Source organism: Pristis pectinata, chromosome 9, assembly GCF_009764475.1.
Source record: "Pristis pectinata isolate sPriPec2 chromosome 9, sPriPec2.1.pri, whole genome shotgun sequence".
Taxonomy (NCBI): Eukaryota; Metazoa; Chordata; class Chondrichthyes; order Rhinopristiformes; family Pristidae; genus Pristis; species Pristis pectinata.
This window is the reverse complement of record NC_067413.1, coordinates 63,570,912-63,585,758: the sequence shown is the minus strand read 5'-3', so window position 1 is coordinate 63,585,758 and position 14,847 is coordinate 63,570,912. Positions and strand designations below refer to the sequence as shown.

Here is a 14,847-nt window from a genome sequence, read left to right as displayed (position 1 = left end):
TATCCCTGCTGCTCTCCCTGAATAAAGTACCACATTTGCTGCCCTCCATTCATCTGGCACTTCAGCAGTGATCTGCGAAGATTTAAAAATATCAAGCTCCCAGCCACCTTCTTCCTTGCCTCATTGCAGAATGGGATAAATCTCATCATGTCCTGGGCACGTATCCTTCATTATGCCGCTAAAGCATCTAATCTATCCTGCTTTTTAATGTAAACATGGACAAGGGTATCCCCATCATCCTCCCTGAAATCTGTAACAATAAGGTATTTCTTCTCTATGAATACAAATGAGGCGTATTCATTTGACCCACTTGTTCCCTGATTTCCCTCTTGCTCTTAATATACTTACAAACTGCCTTGGGATTTTCCTTAATACTATCTGCCACTGAAAGTTTGTGGCTCCTCTTTACCTTCCTATTTTCTTTTATAAGTATTGGTGATTTTTTTTTCAATTATTCAAAGCAAATTTAATAGTTTTAAATACTGTGGCACAATAGCACTGCAGGTAATGCAGCTGCTTTTAAGCTGCAGCAACATGGGTTTGATTTCACTCTTAGAGCTGCCTGTGCAGAGTTTGCATGTCCTCCCTGTGGTCCTATGGATTTTCCCTAGGTGCCCCGATTTCCTCTCCAATTCCAAGGACATGCTGGTTGTTAGGCTAATCAACAGTTTTTCATTGCTGCAGGGGTTAAATCCTGGAACTCCCTACCCTAAGGTATGGTGGATGTACCTTCACCAAATTACTGCAGCAGTTCAAGAAGGCAGCTCATTACCAGCTTCTCAAGGGTAACTGGGGATGGGCAATAAATGTCCCTGCCAGCAATAGCCTGATCCTGAAATTTTATTTTTATAAATTCAATGGATCTCAAAGACGTAGTAATCGTGACCACTTTCAAGGAATGAGATAAATGAGATAAAGCTGGTTGCAGAGATTGCCAACTCCATCACAGGCCCAACCCTCCCCACCATCAAGGACATCTTCGAGAGGCAGTGCCTCAAGAAGGCAGCATCCATCACTAAGAACCCTCACCATCTGGGATATGCCCTCTTCTCATTACTACCATCGGGGAGGAGGTACAGGAGCCTGAAGACCCACACTCAATGATTTAGAAACAGCTTCTTCCCCTTCGTAATCAGATTTCTGAATGGTCCATGAACCCATGAACACTACCTCATTATTTTTTTTTCACTACTTATTTATTTTTAATTTATAGTAATTTTATGTCTTTGCTCTGTACTGCTGCCGCAAAACAACAAATTTCTCGTCATGAGTCAGTGATAATAAATCTAATTCTGATTCTGAAATCTGATTGTGGTAATTACAGGGGGGTCTCCTTACTGCCTGCCTCTGGGAAAGTCGTTACCAGAATCTTCTACGACCAATTCTTCCAGTGGCCAAAGAGCTCTGCCCAGAGCCCATCAAGAGGTACAATGTGCATGATTTTTACTGCTCAAGAAAAATCAAAGAAAAACATTGGAACCAATATCAACTTCTATGGCCTTTTTCAGCCTCACCAGAGGTCTTTGACTCTGTCAACCGAGAGGCATTATGGAGGATACTTTTTAAATTGCCTGTCTGCTCCATGATAACATGCAAGTTGTGATCCTCACAACAAACGCATCTCAGACGTAATCTCAGTGCAGACTGGGATCAAATCAATGTACCAACCCTCTTCTCAATCATTTTGCTGGATTATTCCACCTCAACTCCAACCAACTCCTCCCTGGAATGGAGCTAGTCGACAGGATGATGGGAAACTGTTCAGCCTTCGTTGCTTCCACTCCAGCTCAATCATTGAGCTGTAATTTGCAGGCAATACTTGATGTCTGACTATTTTCCTCTGACCTCCAAGTCATACTTGATTCCTTCAATGAAGCACATGAGTGCATTGGCCTTACACTAAACATCCAGAGGACAAAGGTCCTTCAATGAGACACTGATGACAAAATCCACTACTGACTCCAATGTTCCGGTTGGATGAGGAAACAAGTTTTAAAAGTTGTCAAGCCAGGCACAAAGCTCATGATCTATCAAACAGCAGAGATCCCCACCTCCTGTATATGCCAGACATGAGCAATTTACAGTAGGCACCTCAAAGCACTGGAGAAGTAACACCAGTACTGTCTCTGCTAAATCATCCAAATCCTCTGGAAAGATATGCAAGCCAATGTCACCCTCTTCTCCTAGGCCAACATCCCCAGCACTGAGGCTCTGATCATGCTCAAACAACATCCACTGCATGCCTGACACCAGACTCCTGAAACAAGCATTATGTTCTGAGTTCTGTCATGGCAAGCAATTTCAGGGTGACAGAGAAAAGGCTTCAGGGATGTTCTCAAAACATTCATAAGGAAATTGACCAACCCCTGCTGATGACCACTCAAACTGGTAGAAAATAATCTGGGAAGGAGACAAGCACATTTAGTCTCTCCAACAAGAATGTGAGAAGGTCCAGCAAAAATAATGAAGCACAGCAATCCAAATAACCCATTGATTTGCTTTGTTAAGTTCCTCTTACCCCACTAGTGGCAATCTGCCAATCCCACATAGAACTCACAAGTCATCTTGGAATACCCAAATCTGTGGCAAATCATTTTTATCCCTAAGGGACTGTCTATGAAGAGATGAAGAGGACGTGGAGTTGCAGAGACATTAAGAGGCACTCAGTGATCAAGCAATGATAGTGAAGGTAAAACACATTAATGCCATAGGACTTTCTAACAAATGAAATCAGCAACTCTGGAATCAAACACCTTCACTGGTTATTGCTTTGTTTTTGCATAATCAATGATTCATTTAATCTTATTGTGCAGTTGTAGTAATAGACCTGCTTAATGTGTTTTGATGGCACTAACTGGTTCCTATTGCTAGTTGTGTCTGTGCTGCACTCCTCTCTATTCCCAACAGTAGTTGGAGCTGTAGAGTTGACAAGCTATGGGGGCAATGTGCTTCCAGATGTAGCCCCGATAATATCTCACAGAGTTCCTCATGCCAGGATTCTTCTCTCATAGACCTGATCTATCATTATTGTATTAAATATCATTTCACTGCCACTGAAATAAATTACAAATGTCTTCTTCTATACCATTAAATAAAAGGCTTTGTAGGGACTTTAACCTCATTGATTTATTTGAGCAGGAAACAATGGCACGCACAAACTACTGGAGTTCCTCCTTTAAGATTGCTGGTAATCAACTCCAAATAAATGGAAGTTGATTCTGATTATAACTTAAGATCGTGAACCTGAAAATCTTGGCAGCGCTAGAGTCATTAATGAGAGCTGATACTTCTGTACTTATGACGCATAACTAAGGTCTCCACTTCAAGTATTACTCGGCTTTCCTGTCCTTTTAAAATTTGTTACACTCAAAAATGTGCATTTATTGCCCTAAGAAGGTGGTAACGGGCTTCCTCTACAACTGTTGTAATCTTTTTGATGATAGTCCTCCCATGATGTCATCAACCTGAAATAATGGGTGGCTAGCGCATTGAGGAGAACCTTGCTGGTGAAGGCATTCGCTGGTGAAGGCATTCTCATATCTTGTCCTTCTTTGTAGTAGCTGGATGATGTTCTTAATATTACCTTGCAAGCCATTTAAAAGTGTTCTATTGATTGTTTATACCACTAATGGAATTAAAATTCAGCTTGGTTTCATAATGGCTGGGTGACCTTATCTGTCAGATTAGTGCCCACACAATAAAATCAAATATCATCCATAAAGTGATAGGTAAATAAAAACATTTTCAATAGTCTATTAACAGAAGTGACACACGCCCCAATTACCATTCTAATTTCCATAGACTCCAGTCTTTGAAAGCATGCCCAATCAATAAAGTCATTTGTGCATGAAAAAAACAGGAAAGAGTAGAAGAAAATAGGTTAATTGTAAGAAGCAATAAGTGAGGTAATTTGAAAAAATTCACCCCATGTCTAGTGGAAGATGAACATACCTGGAAGGGCTCACCAGTGTTAATATGAAACGTCTCCCATCTGACCTTTGAGTTAATGTTGCTTGAGTGGCAGAGACTCAGCAGTAGGAATGTTCTCAGAAGGAAAGCTGGACAAATTGCTGAAACATAATCAGTATGCCAGCACCTACTTAAAGTTGCAGCATTAAGGAAGCCTAATCTATAGCATACAACAAACTGATTACTTTTTCAAATCTTACTTCTATAAAATTCCTTTAACTTGCCAATAAGTACAGAATATTAACTACCATGAAATTACTTCTCTGATAAGTATAGACTGCATTTACACCTCTTCTAGACTTACAGTATGTTCTTTTTCATCATTTTCTTTCATCTTGCACCATCATCCAGTTATGTAATCTCTCCTGTTTCACATCATATTAGACTTTCCCTTTTGTTCTGTCTTACCTTCCCACTTTGTCTGCGTCTTCTATACTTGATCTATCTCTAAGTATTCTGAGAACTAATGAAAGGTCTTTGACCTGAAATGTTAATGCTGTTACACTCTCAACAGATGCTGCCTGACCCCCTGCTATTTCCAGTATTCTCTATTTTTAACAGAGTTTAAGCATTTTAAATAATTTGTTTTAGTGCTCATTTTCCTTCAGTATTTCTCAGAAATATTTACATTCAGGAAAATATCGTTAGGAACCTGGTACTCAAAGTCCTCAAGTTTCATCTTGTTAAGCAATCTTGTGATCTTTGAAGCTGCATACTTCTTGCAACCTTAGAAAATCGATTTGCTTTTGCCACCTTTGTAGTTTTTGTAAAACCAGTGAGACTTAGCTTACTGCATACACTTCTAAATCTAAGTGAAAATACTGCAGATGGTGAAAATCTGAAATAAATAAATAATATGCTGGGAATACTCATCAGGTCAGACAGCATCTTTTCTTTATTTATACAGCACGGTAACAGGCCCTTCCAGCCAATGAGCCCACACTGCCCAATTACACCCATGTTAACCTACTAACCCATATGTCTTTGGAATGTGGGAGGAAACCAGAGCGTCTGGAGGAAACCCACACAGGGTTTAACATACAAACTCCTTACAGACAGCCACAGGAATTGAACCCCGATTGCTGGCACAGTAATAGCATTACACTAACCGCTCAGGTTTCACGTTCCAGATGGAGATATTCACTGATGATCACACAATGTTCCATTCTATTTGCTATTATAAAGTAAAATCAGTGGATAAGTGATAAGTAACATTCATGCTATAAAAGTGCCAAACAATAACTATGTCCAATAAGAGAGTGTGTAATCACTTCCCTTTGATAACCATCATAGAGATTCCACAGAGAAAAGTGAGTTACCTGAAGTTGTTGAATTCAGTACTGAGTTCAGAAGGATGCAATGTGCCCAGATGGGAGATTAAGTGCTGTTGCTCAAGCTAACGCTGGGCCTCATTTCCACTTTGCTTGAGACAAGAGACAGACAGGTCAGAGTGGGAGTTGGAAGTATAATTAAAATGGCAGGCAACGGGAAGCTCAGGGCTGCCTCCATGGACAAAATGTGGGTAGCTGCCTCTGTGGACAAAACGTGGGTACTCCATGAAATGGTCACCTATTTTGCATTTGATTTCTTCATTATAGAGGAGAACACATTGTGAACACCAAATGCATTATAATAGACTGGAAAAAGTGCACCTGAATTGCTTTCTCACCTGGAGGGACTGTCTGGGTCCCTGAATGGTGACAAGGAAAGAGGCAAAAGGCTGCATGTTGCCTCTCCTATGATTGTGTGGGAAAGTGACATGAGAAGGGAAGTGATTGGTGGAGAGAGAAGACAGGGTCAATGAGTCACAAAGGGATGGTCCCTTCGGAATGCTGAAAGCCTGGGGGAGGGAGGGTGTACCTGGTGGCAGCGTCTTGCTGAAGGTATTATCACTACTGCAACCGTGGACTCACCCTATTGACATAACCAACCACTTATCACTATGGCAACACTGGCATCACCCTGTCAGAGATATTCCTATTCATCCCTCCCCCATCCTCTCCACAACTTAAAACTAACTAGTTTTCTAGTTCTGATGAGAAGTCTTTGACCTGAAACATTAACTCTTTTTACAGATGCTGCCTGAACTGTTAAGCATTTCCAACGTTTTCTATTTTATTTCCAGGATTTCAGATTTCCAGTAACTTCAGTTTTCTTCATTTTCAAATGTGAAAAAGTGAGAACAGGAAAGATTGAATAATACAAGTAATGATGGTGCCATCTGAAAAAGGGAAGTAAATAGGACATGAATAAAATCCAAAATACTGGAATGGAAAGAGAAAAGAAGGAATGAGGCATGCTGAGAATGTGAGATGTAAGACTGGAGTTCATGATAATTTGGGGATTGTTGACTTCAGTATTGAGTCCTGAAGGCTGTAATAAACCAAGTCAGAAATAAGGTGCCATTCCTCAAGCTTATTTGAACTTTGTTGGAGTAGGCCAAATATATAAAGTTCAAAGTGGGAGTGGGATGGAGAATTAAAATGACAGACAACTGCAAGCTCAGGATTAGCCCAGAGTAATGCATTTTGGTCATTCTGGCTACCACTGTGCTTGGAGAAGCCCCGAGTCATGGTTCTTTGTAAAATCTTAGCAGACAAGGCAGGAAAAGCTTCTGCCTCCACAAGGTCTAGTGCAGTCCATCTACTCTTTGGAAAAGTTAATGTCAAGATTTTTGTCAGGGTGAAACATACCCAGCTACCTTTGGAATAGCAATAAGGCTGATATCAAATCTGCAATAGCTCCATCCATTCTCTTTTTAGATCCGCCATGAGCCTTAAGCATGATGATCCCATTCATTCCTTTTGAGGTGATTTTGCACAGAGAGTAGTCAGCAGAGGTTGTTGGGGCAAATGCATTAGGGACATTTAGGAGACTCTTAGATAGCCATGTGAATGATAGAGAAATGGGGAGCTATGTGGGAGGGAAGGGTTAGATAGATATTAGAGCAAGATAAAATGTCGGCACAACATTGTGGCCTGAAGGGCCTGTACTGTGGTGTTATGTTCTATGTTGCTTACAATAAAGTATGATTGCTGTCATCAATGCAGGTTTAATGTTGAATCATTTGAATCAGTATCTCAGGATTAATTGTCATGATCCCAAGAGTAGATAAATTTTGTACATCACAGTTGCCACCAAACAGCATGAAAAGAGTTGTACTCATTCAAGCACAGAAATAACTGCCTAGAAATAACTCTAAACATATCTTTTGGCATTAAAACAGCTTTGTGGGTCAACCCAAGGTGGTTTGTCACATAAAAACAGGAACTTCAATTGCAAAACTCATGTAACAGAGTTGTCATGCTTCCTGTGTAAGCAAGCAATGAAATGGGCAGTGTCAGTTGCAGCTCAGTGTTCCCTCCTGGTCTGCTGCAAGTTCCCACAGCTCTCAGCTTGCAGCTGTGATCTTTGCAAGCAACTCTTAAAGGGACTTACTGCAATACCAGTAACAGGAAAATGTTGTTACTGAAAGAGTTGATGCTGAAATGATGGAAGGACAGAGTTCTCAAAGGGATCTGAACAGGTTGATGAAGAAGAGTGCCTGCAGGACACATGCTCTTTGGGCATGTGAGCCATGGAGATCCTTCAGAGCTACACCCAGGTGCTCGTGGCAGCAAGTGGCCTGGGAGGCCTTTGTAAGGTCATGAGTGCAATTTCTGAATGCCTGCACTCTGGTAAGCTGGCAATGTAGGCAAATGCCTGTGCTCACTCTGCCTGTTCCTGTGGGCTGAAAGGAAAATAGCCAAAAATCTCTTCTTCTTGAGTATGGAGTTGAAGTGATTGAACCTTGTTATGCAGAAGTGAGCAGTAACTGTAAAATGTGACAGAGATTAGTAGCAGTAGCCTGAAATAATCCTGAGGCTAGGATGCCGAGAGCGACTATTATCTCTAAAGGCAAAATAAAAAAGCACAAATGTGAGGTTGCATATAAGGTTGTGGGAGGTCAAAAAGTATCAGTGAGGGCAAAGAATATAGTTTGGGTGTTGCCCTTTCCTGAGATAGCAATGGCTGCAATTAGGTGTGCCCTCTATTCATTTCCAGACGTCCTGTATTTGCAAGGGAAAGCCTCTTATTGCATTCATGATTGTGAATAATGATTTGAACAGGAGCTGGAAGTCAGCAAAAGTTCTTCACTGTGGAACATCTGAAAACTGAATAAACTCTAGAAGACACCTTTCTGCTGTAGAATAATTGCAAAAGGAAGAAGAAATCAACCAACATCCTAATCTGTTGGTAGTAGTTGATTCTTTTGAAAAGCTTTGGTGGAGCCGTTCTTTTCTGCAGCTGAACCACATTCAGCCATTCATATTTAAGAAAGAGCATTAGGTGGAAAGTTGAGCTCCAAAATAGCAGCACTGACATCAAATCTGTATTGGATAGCAATTGACAGCATGATTTGCCTGTTCTATATATTTCCTGAGGAAATTCATTGCATACATGGAACCACTCATGGTTTGTTGTTTGGTGCAGCTCATGTCACCAGTGCACACTTGCTCTACAGGCAAATTTTAAGCCTCTAAAACTTCTCAAAAATGGCTGGTAAGGAATACAATTCAGTTCCTAAGCCTTTGCTGCTGCCCCCTTTTTCTTTCTCCTGCATGTCTGTTATTTCCTCCTTGTGGATTACAAATGTCCCTCTATCAACATACATCACCTTTTATTAAAGCTGGGGTATGAAGCAAATATGAATATGATTACCAGACAGATAGATCAGGTGCAGGGAAGATGAATGACAGCAACCATATTAAAAGGCTGAAAGAGAAACTTGGAGGTTCAAGTTTGGAATTTTGACCAGGTGAGAATGAAGTGGACATGGGAGCACCACATCTCTGAAGTAGAAAATTCACAGTTCTTATTTTTTTGCATTACTATCTTATGCCTTGAAAGTGAATTAACCTCCCCCTCACATCATTTAAATCTTCGGAAAGGGCTGAGCTGATGATATGGTTGGAAAGAAGAGCACAGCTGGTATAACCACTGGTGAATTTTGTTCCATGTACGTTAAACTTGGTACTCAAAAAGTTAACAAAAATAATAACAGTAAAAGCTATGAAAAATAGCAAAGCAACCAAAATTTAAATCAAAATTCATGTTATATCTTCTGCAGCCAGGGAGCAACAAGCCTGACTGGGAAAGATCTGAATCAGTGGATGAAATTGGGTAGAAATTTTTTTCAATCAGTATTGAGTTTAAAGTTGGAAGATATGCAGAGAGCATCTGCTACAACCAGAAGTGCCAAGATGGACCCAGAATGAGGCTCACCTCAGTAAAACTATTTGTGTAGACTTCTGATCCCTCCATGGGTACCTTAATCATTCTGGCTTTCATGACAACAACACAAAGTTAAGTCACAGATGAAACAGCACTAGGGAGAGGAAGCCAGTGCTCCATGAAGAAAATGTACTTGAAGGATATCCCATCACCATTTGGTTATCATGTTTATACATTGCAACAAAGCTTTGAAGAGCAACAATGCCTAACTAGAACTACAAAATTTACAGAGGCATGTTCATGGAAGCAACACTAAGAACTCGGCCTGTAGTCACACACTGAAGTTTGATTTCCACTGAGAGAAATCTGCTGGAGCAGACTTTTTTCAGTGGAAGAGCATGCCTACACCTACCAAACCTTCCACAACCAAGTCCTTCAGAAACAAAGGCAGAAGGTCACACTCACCATGAGTGGCTATTAATTCTCTTTTCTTTTTGTTATGATTTATAAAACCATTAAGTCAGCTCCAGTACTGCCCTTGAACAACCTACAGGTGATGCATGATAACAATCTAGTGAAAAAAATCCTTAACACTTTTGTCTTCGTCTCATGCCCTCTCTCCCTTAGCTACAATAGCCCCCTTGCCAATCTCCCTCACTCAACCAAGTAAATAAGACTGGTTATTACATTATATGGTATTAATCTGTGCTGATTTAGCCATATTGAAAAATAAACTGAGAAATCCTGATAATCAACAGAAATTTTGGAAGCAAATTCATGCAGATTATCCACTAAATTAGGCTTTTAATGACAAGACTGACACTAAATGACAGGTGGTGATCTCTCCTTAAAGAAGGTATGCTGGCAACCAGAGTCATACTGACGTGTTGGAGCAAGGGTCTTTTGCATATGGTTGCTATGATATGTAATTTTAGAATGTTTCTCCAGCTGTGAACACATCAATACTTGCACCATAAAGATGTACTCAGTTACAATTCTTAAGCAGTGCATCTCACATATTATCAATAACAGATTTGTAAACATAAGTATTGTATTACTGCCATTTAATAATGATTTTGGAGAAACCGCTTTCTATTTGATGATGGGGTGATCCCAAAAAAAATGCATAATTTTTCAGGTTATCATGATCAAACCTAATCTTTTCTTCATTTCCAGCACAGATAATGGCCAGGAGTTGAAAGTTTGCATAACATTTTCCTGAACTCAGAGATGCCGAGGCGCATCTTCCAGCCCACTTGCACAAATTGCAGCCAGTTTTAACTAGGCAAGTACCAGGAAATGAAAGTGGTACTCTCTTGAACTTAATAAATGAAGTGGCACATTAAGAGAGAGGAATAATTTCTATAGAAAGTCCTTTGTGCAATTATTAGAAATTCATTGACAGATATTTTTACAGTTGCGATTTTGTGGTAACTACGGCAGAAAAGCATGTACCTAAAATACAAAGTTAAAGATAACTAAGATACAAAAGAAAATAGGTAGGACATGCATTAATTTATGTTTTCTTTCTTCTTCTCCTCTCTTACTCCACCTTCCTTTTTCCATTTCCTAAAAATAAACCAGAAGGTTATTAAGATTCCTATAAACACAGATTAAACTGTTTGGGTTTACTCATCTGCAGACACACTGCTACATGCCAAAAATGTGTTGTTTCCAGCACTGCCACATTCCCAGCACAGTATGATGAAGGTTGTGATCTAATGGTTCCTGCTGCACAGTATAATAAATTACAATGATAGGCAAATGTCTCCCGGAATCTATTTTAATCCTAACAATTGGTGCTATCATTCCCATCCACAGTGGTCAGAGATATTACTTGGTTTCTGCTTGTAACTTTCCATGTACTCATCCAATTCAAGATAATGTGTTGGCAATTCATTTGTACCACATTTTTAAAAGACTTTTTAAAATAATTTTAGCAACATCTTGAAATTCTTGTGAATCCTTCCTAATTTGTTTAGTGTTTATTTTTATCACAGGTGGGTAAACTTTATTTTAAATTAATTGTTGAATTATATTAAGTATAATGGAGACATTACAACAGTGATTGCACAGCAAAGATAAAAAATGGATTTAGAACACCTCATGATGTTCTAAGGTAGTGAACAATACTGTGCTAATGCTAGTTTGTGCTTTATAGGCCACAACAGTGAGAGGAACTTTGATCAGATTTTAATTAGCATTTGACTTCTAAGATTCACTGTTACTTTTTACTTCTTCACCAGTATCTAATATTTCAATATATCTTAGCTATTCTATATGCAGTATATTTGTCCTTGTGACTGCAGCTGTCAGTGAGAATATCAGCAGCTGATGTTCTCTATTCATAACAAGTCCAAATAAACCTTGTGGGCAGCACAGGCTACAGACTGCTTCATCCTTTGTGTTAAAGCCATCCTTAAACTCTCTAATTGCTCTGTTAAGTAAACACCTTGATGTGCTCCCTCTTTCACATTTAGATGCTGCCACTGACATTAGCCTGTTTCACCAATGATAATAGCTATCTAAAGGTATCTTTACTTGGTGCTTAGTTAGTAGATCAAGAAAGCTCTGTCCATAAACTAATTCCTTTTAAACTAAATCGATAACTCTTCATTCAAGTAGTGGCAACAACACATGGAAATATGTTAAGCTATTATTTTGGGACTTCCATACCTTTTCTCTAGAAAATGATTTTGTTAGCTATTGAGTTTATATGTGCTAAATGCTTTAATGGCTTTCCCATGTAACCTATATGTTATGATTATTAACCTTTGTGTGAAAGGAAAACAGAAAATGCTCAACAGGTCAGGCAGTATCTGTGCAGTTGACATTTCAGGCCAATTCAACAGAAATAGGAAAAGATACAATTAAGATACAAATAATAAAATTAAGCATCCCATTTATTCTCAATATCCCACAAAAGATAAAGAGGTGTCATAGCACAAGGAATCGAGTAGATGAGGTATGATTTCTTATGATGCCTTCATCCTTCTATTTAATATTCTATTGCTGACATTTCTACAGTAGATCACTTGGGAAGGAATTGTTATCACCCTAATCTTGAGAATTCAGTTTTAATATTGATGCAAACTAATCTTCCATAGTGCAAGATATAGCGTTGTCCATGATGAACTTTCCCCATAAGAGTTTTAATACTGATCTTTAAAGATAAGTAATACACAGATAGCTGCCAACTCAGAAAAACTTAAAACTCAAATAGTCTGTAAATACATTAACAGTATAATATTTCTTTCCTGAAATTACACAACAATGATACCGACTACATATGTATTGGTTGGCTTATAGCTTCAAAAAGGAACAAGAAGAGAACTTTTTCCTCATGGTTCACTGAGCTTATCATTGAATTCAGTTGCTATGCTCACGTCAGAAAGATCCCAGTTCTGATCCCGATCCATACTGAACTTTGCCAGATCTGTTGATATTGAGATATAATTGTCCTCAGTATCCCTCGGTTAAAGAAGAAACAAGCAACCATTGCTCTATATGCTCATACATCGATCACATGAGGACAGCATTGAGGTTGGCTGTGACCTCTAGACATTGTATCATACCAACACTCACTGTTAACTAAAATAGACCTTTGGAGAATGGAGCTAAAGGCAACCAGTGCCCAATGAACTGTAACATAGCAAGTTGCTGTCATTTCTAGGTAGAGGGGATAGGAAAAATGGTGAGCGGAAAAAAATAGAGCAGTAGGAACATTCCACCCAGAATGTTCATTTATCCAATGAGCTACAAGGATTAGACTATAAAGGCTCAAATGTTCCGCGCTATTTTCAGACAAAGACTTGTTAAGCAACTCATTAGATAGATTTGTGACAGGTACTCAGATAAATCACTGGCATATTTTAAACCAGTCTGGATAAGAGAGAAATGTAAGACCAGTAACATATGATCTCCATGTCACTCCGTGCAGAATTCACATTTGATGTCTGCTGACAGCAATTTAGATATTTCTTTCCACATTCATAACTTACTGCTTTATTTTTAAGAAATCACAAGATAGTTTGATAATGGAGCATTTCTATTCCAAATAATAATTCAGGACAAATTTAAATAAACTCTACAGTAATTGTTTTAGTTTAAAAATGATTGAATAACAATGAAACAAGAACAGAGACAACTCTTGGTCCTCGCCCAGAGTTCAGGAGGAAAATGGTTAGTCCAGGATGGACCAGAAAAGATCACATCATTGGTCTCATATCTGCTTCTGTTCTGTTTTGATTGATCACAGTAGTCGGGGTCTGTGAAATTGATCACTGCTCCATTTGAGAATCTGGGCACTCTCCTATAAAGCTATCAAGACATGTTTTTAGTGTTGGAGCAAAGGATTGCAGATGCTGCAAATCTGAAACAGAAACAGAGAATGCTGAAAACACTCTGCAGATCAAGCAACCTTCAGGGGAGAAGGAACAAAATTAACAATTCAGGTCAAGTACCTTCATCAGAAGTGGATAAGTGTGAAAACAGATTGCTTTAAATTGCAGAGATGAGGACAGGTGGAGAGATCAGAGGAGATGTCTGTGAAAAGATTAGAGGAAATGTCTGTGTTAGGATGTAGACCAAAACTTACAAAGTAACAACTACTTTAAAAATCAGCAGTTAGAAACAATGAGAAAAGAAAACAAATTGAGAAGGGACCGTCCTCTTTATGACTTCCTGGTACACTCTTCCATCTTCACCAATCACTCCCTTTTTCTTGGTACTCTCCTATATAATGGAAGAGATGCATTGCCTGCCTTTTTATCTCTTTCCTTCGTACCATCCAGTGACCTTAAAAGTCCTTTGAGATGAAACAGAAAATCACTTGCACTTCTTCTAATTTAGTGTATAGCATTTGGTGCTCCTGATATAACTTCCTCTACATTAGAAAAACCGAATGCAGATTGGGTGACTGCTTTTCAGTCCCCAAGGGATGACCCAAACACCAAGTCCCCTGTCACTTTGATTCTCCATCCCACTGACCACTCTTGTCTTCAGTCACCTACATTGCTCCAACAATGCCAACATAAGCTGGAAAACCAGCACCTCGTCTTCTGTCTGAGCATGTTGCCAGCACTGAGGACTCAATATTGAATTTAACAACTTCAGGTAACCATTCCCTTTTTTAGCTCTCTCCACATATGCTATTGCACTTTTCCATTTTAACTTATTTCTTGTTTTTCTTGTTTCTAGCTGCCAGTTTTTAAAGCAGTTGTTACCTTGACAATTTTGATCTCCAAACCTTCATAGATGCTCCCTCTGTTCTCTCCACCCTCCCCCTTCTTTGCCTCTTAAAGCACACTTGTTTTCTTATCGTCCTGTTCTCAATAAGGTCCTTTGACTTGAAATGTCAACTGCTTCTCCTCACAGATTCTGCTGGGCCTACTGAGGGCTTCCTTCACTCTTTCTGCTGTGAATTTTTGTTTGTTGCAGCAAAAATGCTAACAACTATATAAAAGAATTGCACTTGTGTGGCACTATTCACATTGCCAGGACATCCCAGAGTGCTTTGCAGCTAAAGACATACTTTTGAAGTGAAGTCACTATTTTAAGGCATGCAACAATCAATTTGCGCAGAACAAGATAGTGAAAAAGAAATGTGATAGTTCAGTAATATTGTCTCAGGTATACCTGTGGTTCAGGACACCAGGGAGTCCT

At 39.3% G+C, this 14,847-nt stretch overlaps 1 protein-coding gene across 1 annotated transcript in view; it reads right to left on the bottom strand.

Moving 5' to 3' along the window:
* The window catches only part of myom1a (myomesin 1a (skelemin)), a 103,857-nt gene extending 99,804 nt beyond the window's left edge, over nt 1-4,053 (bottom strand). The window contains 1 exon segment of the mRNA XM_052022592.1: nt 3,952-4,053. The gene's annotated coding sequence lies outside the window, so the exon portion shown is untranslated.
* Nucleotides 4,054-14,847: the final 10,794 nt, after the last annotated feature.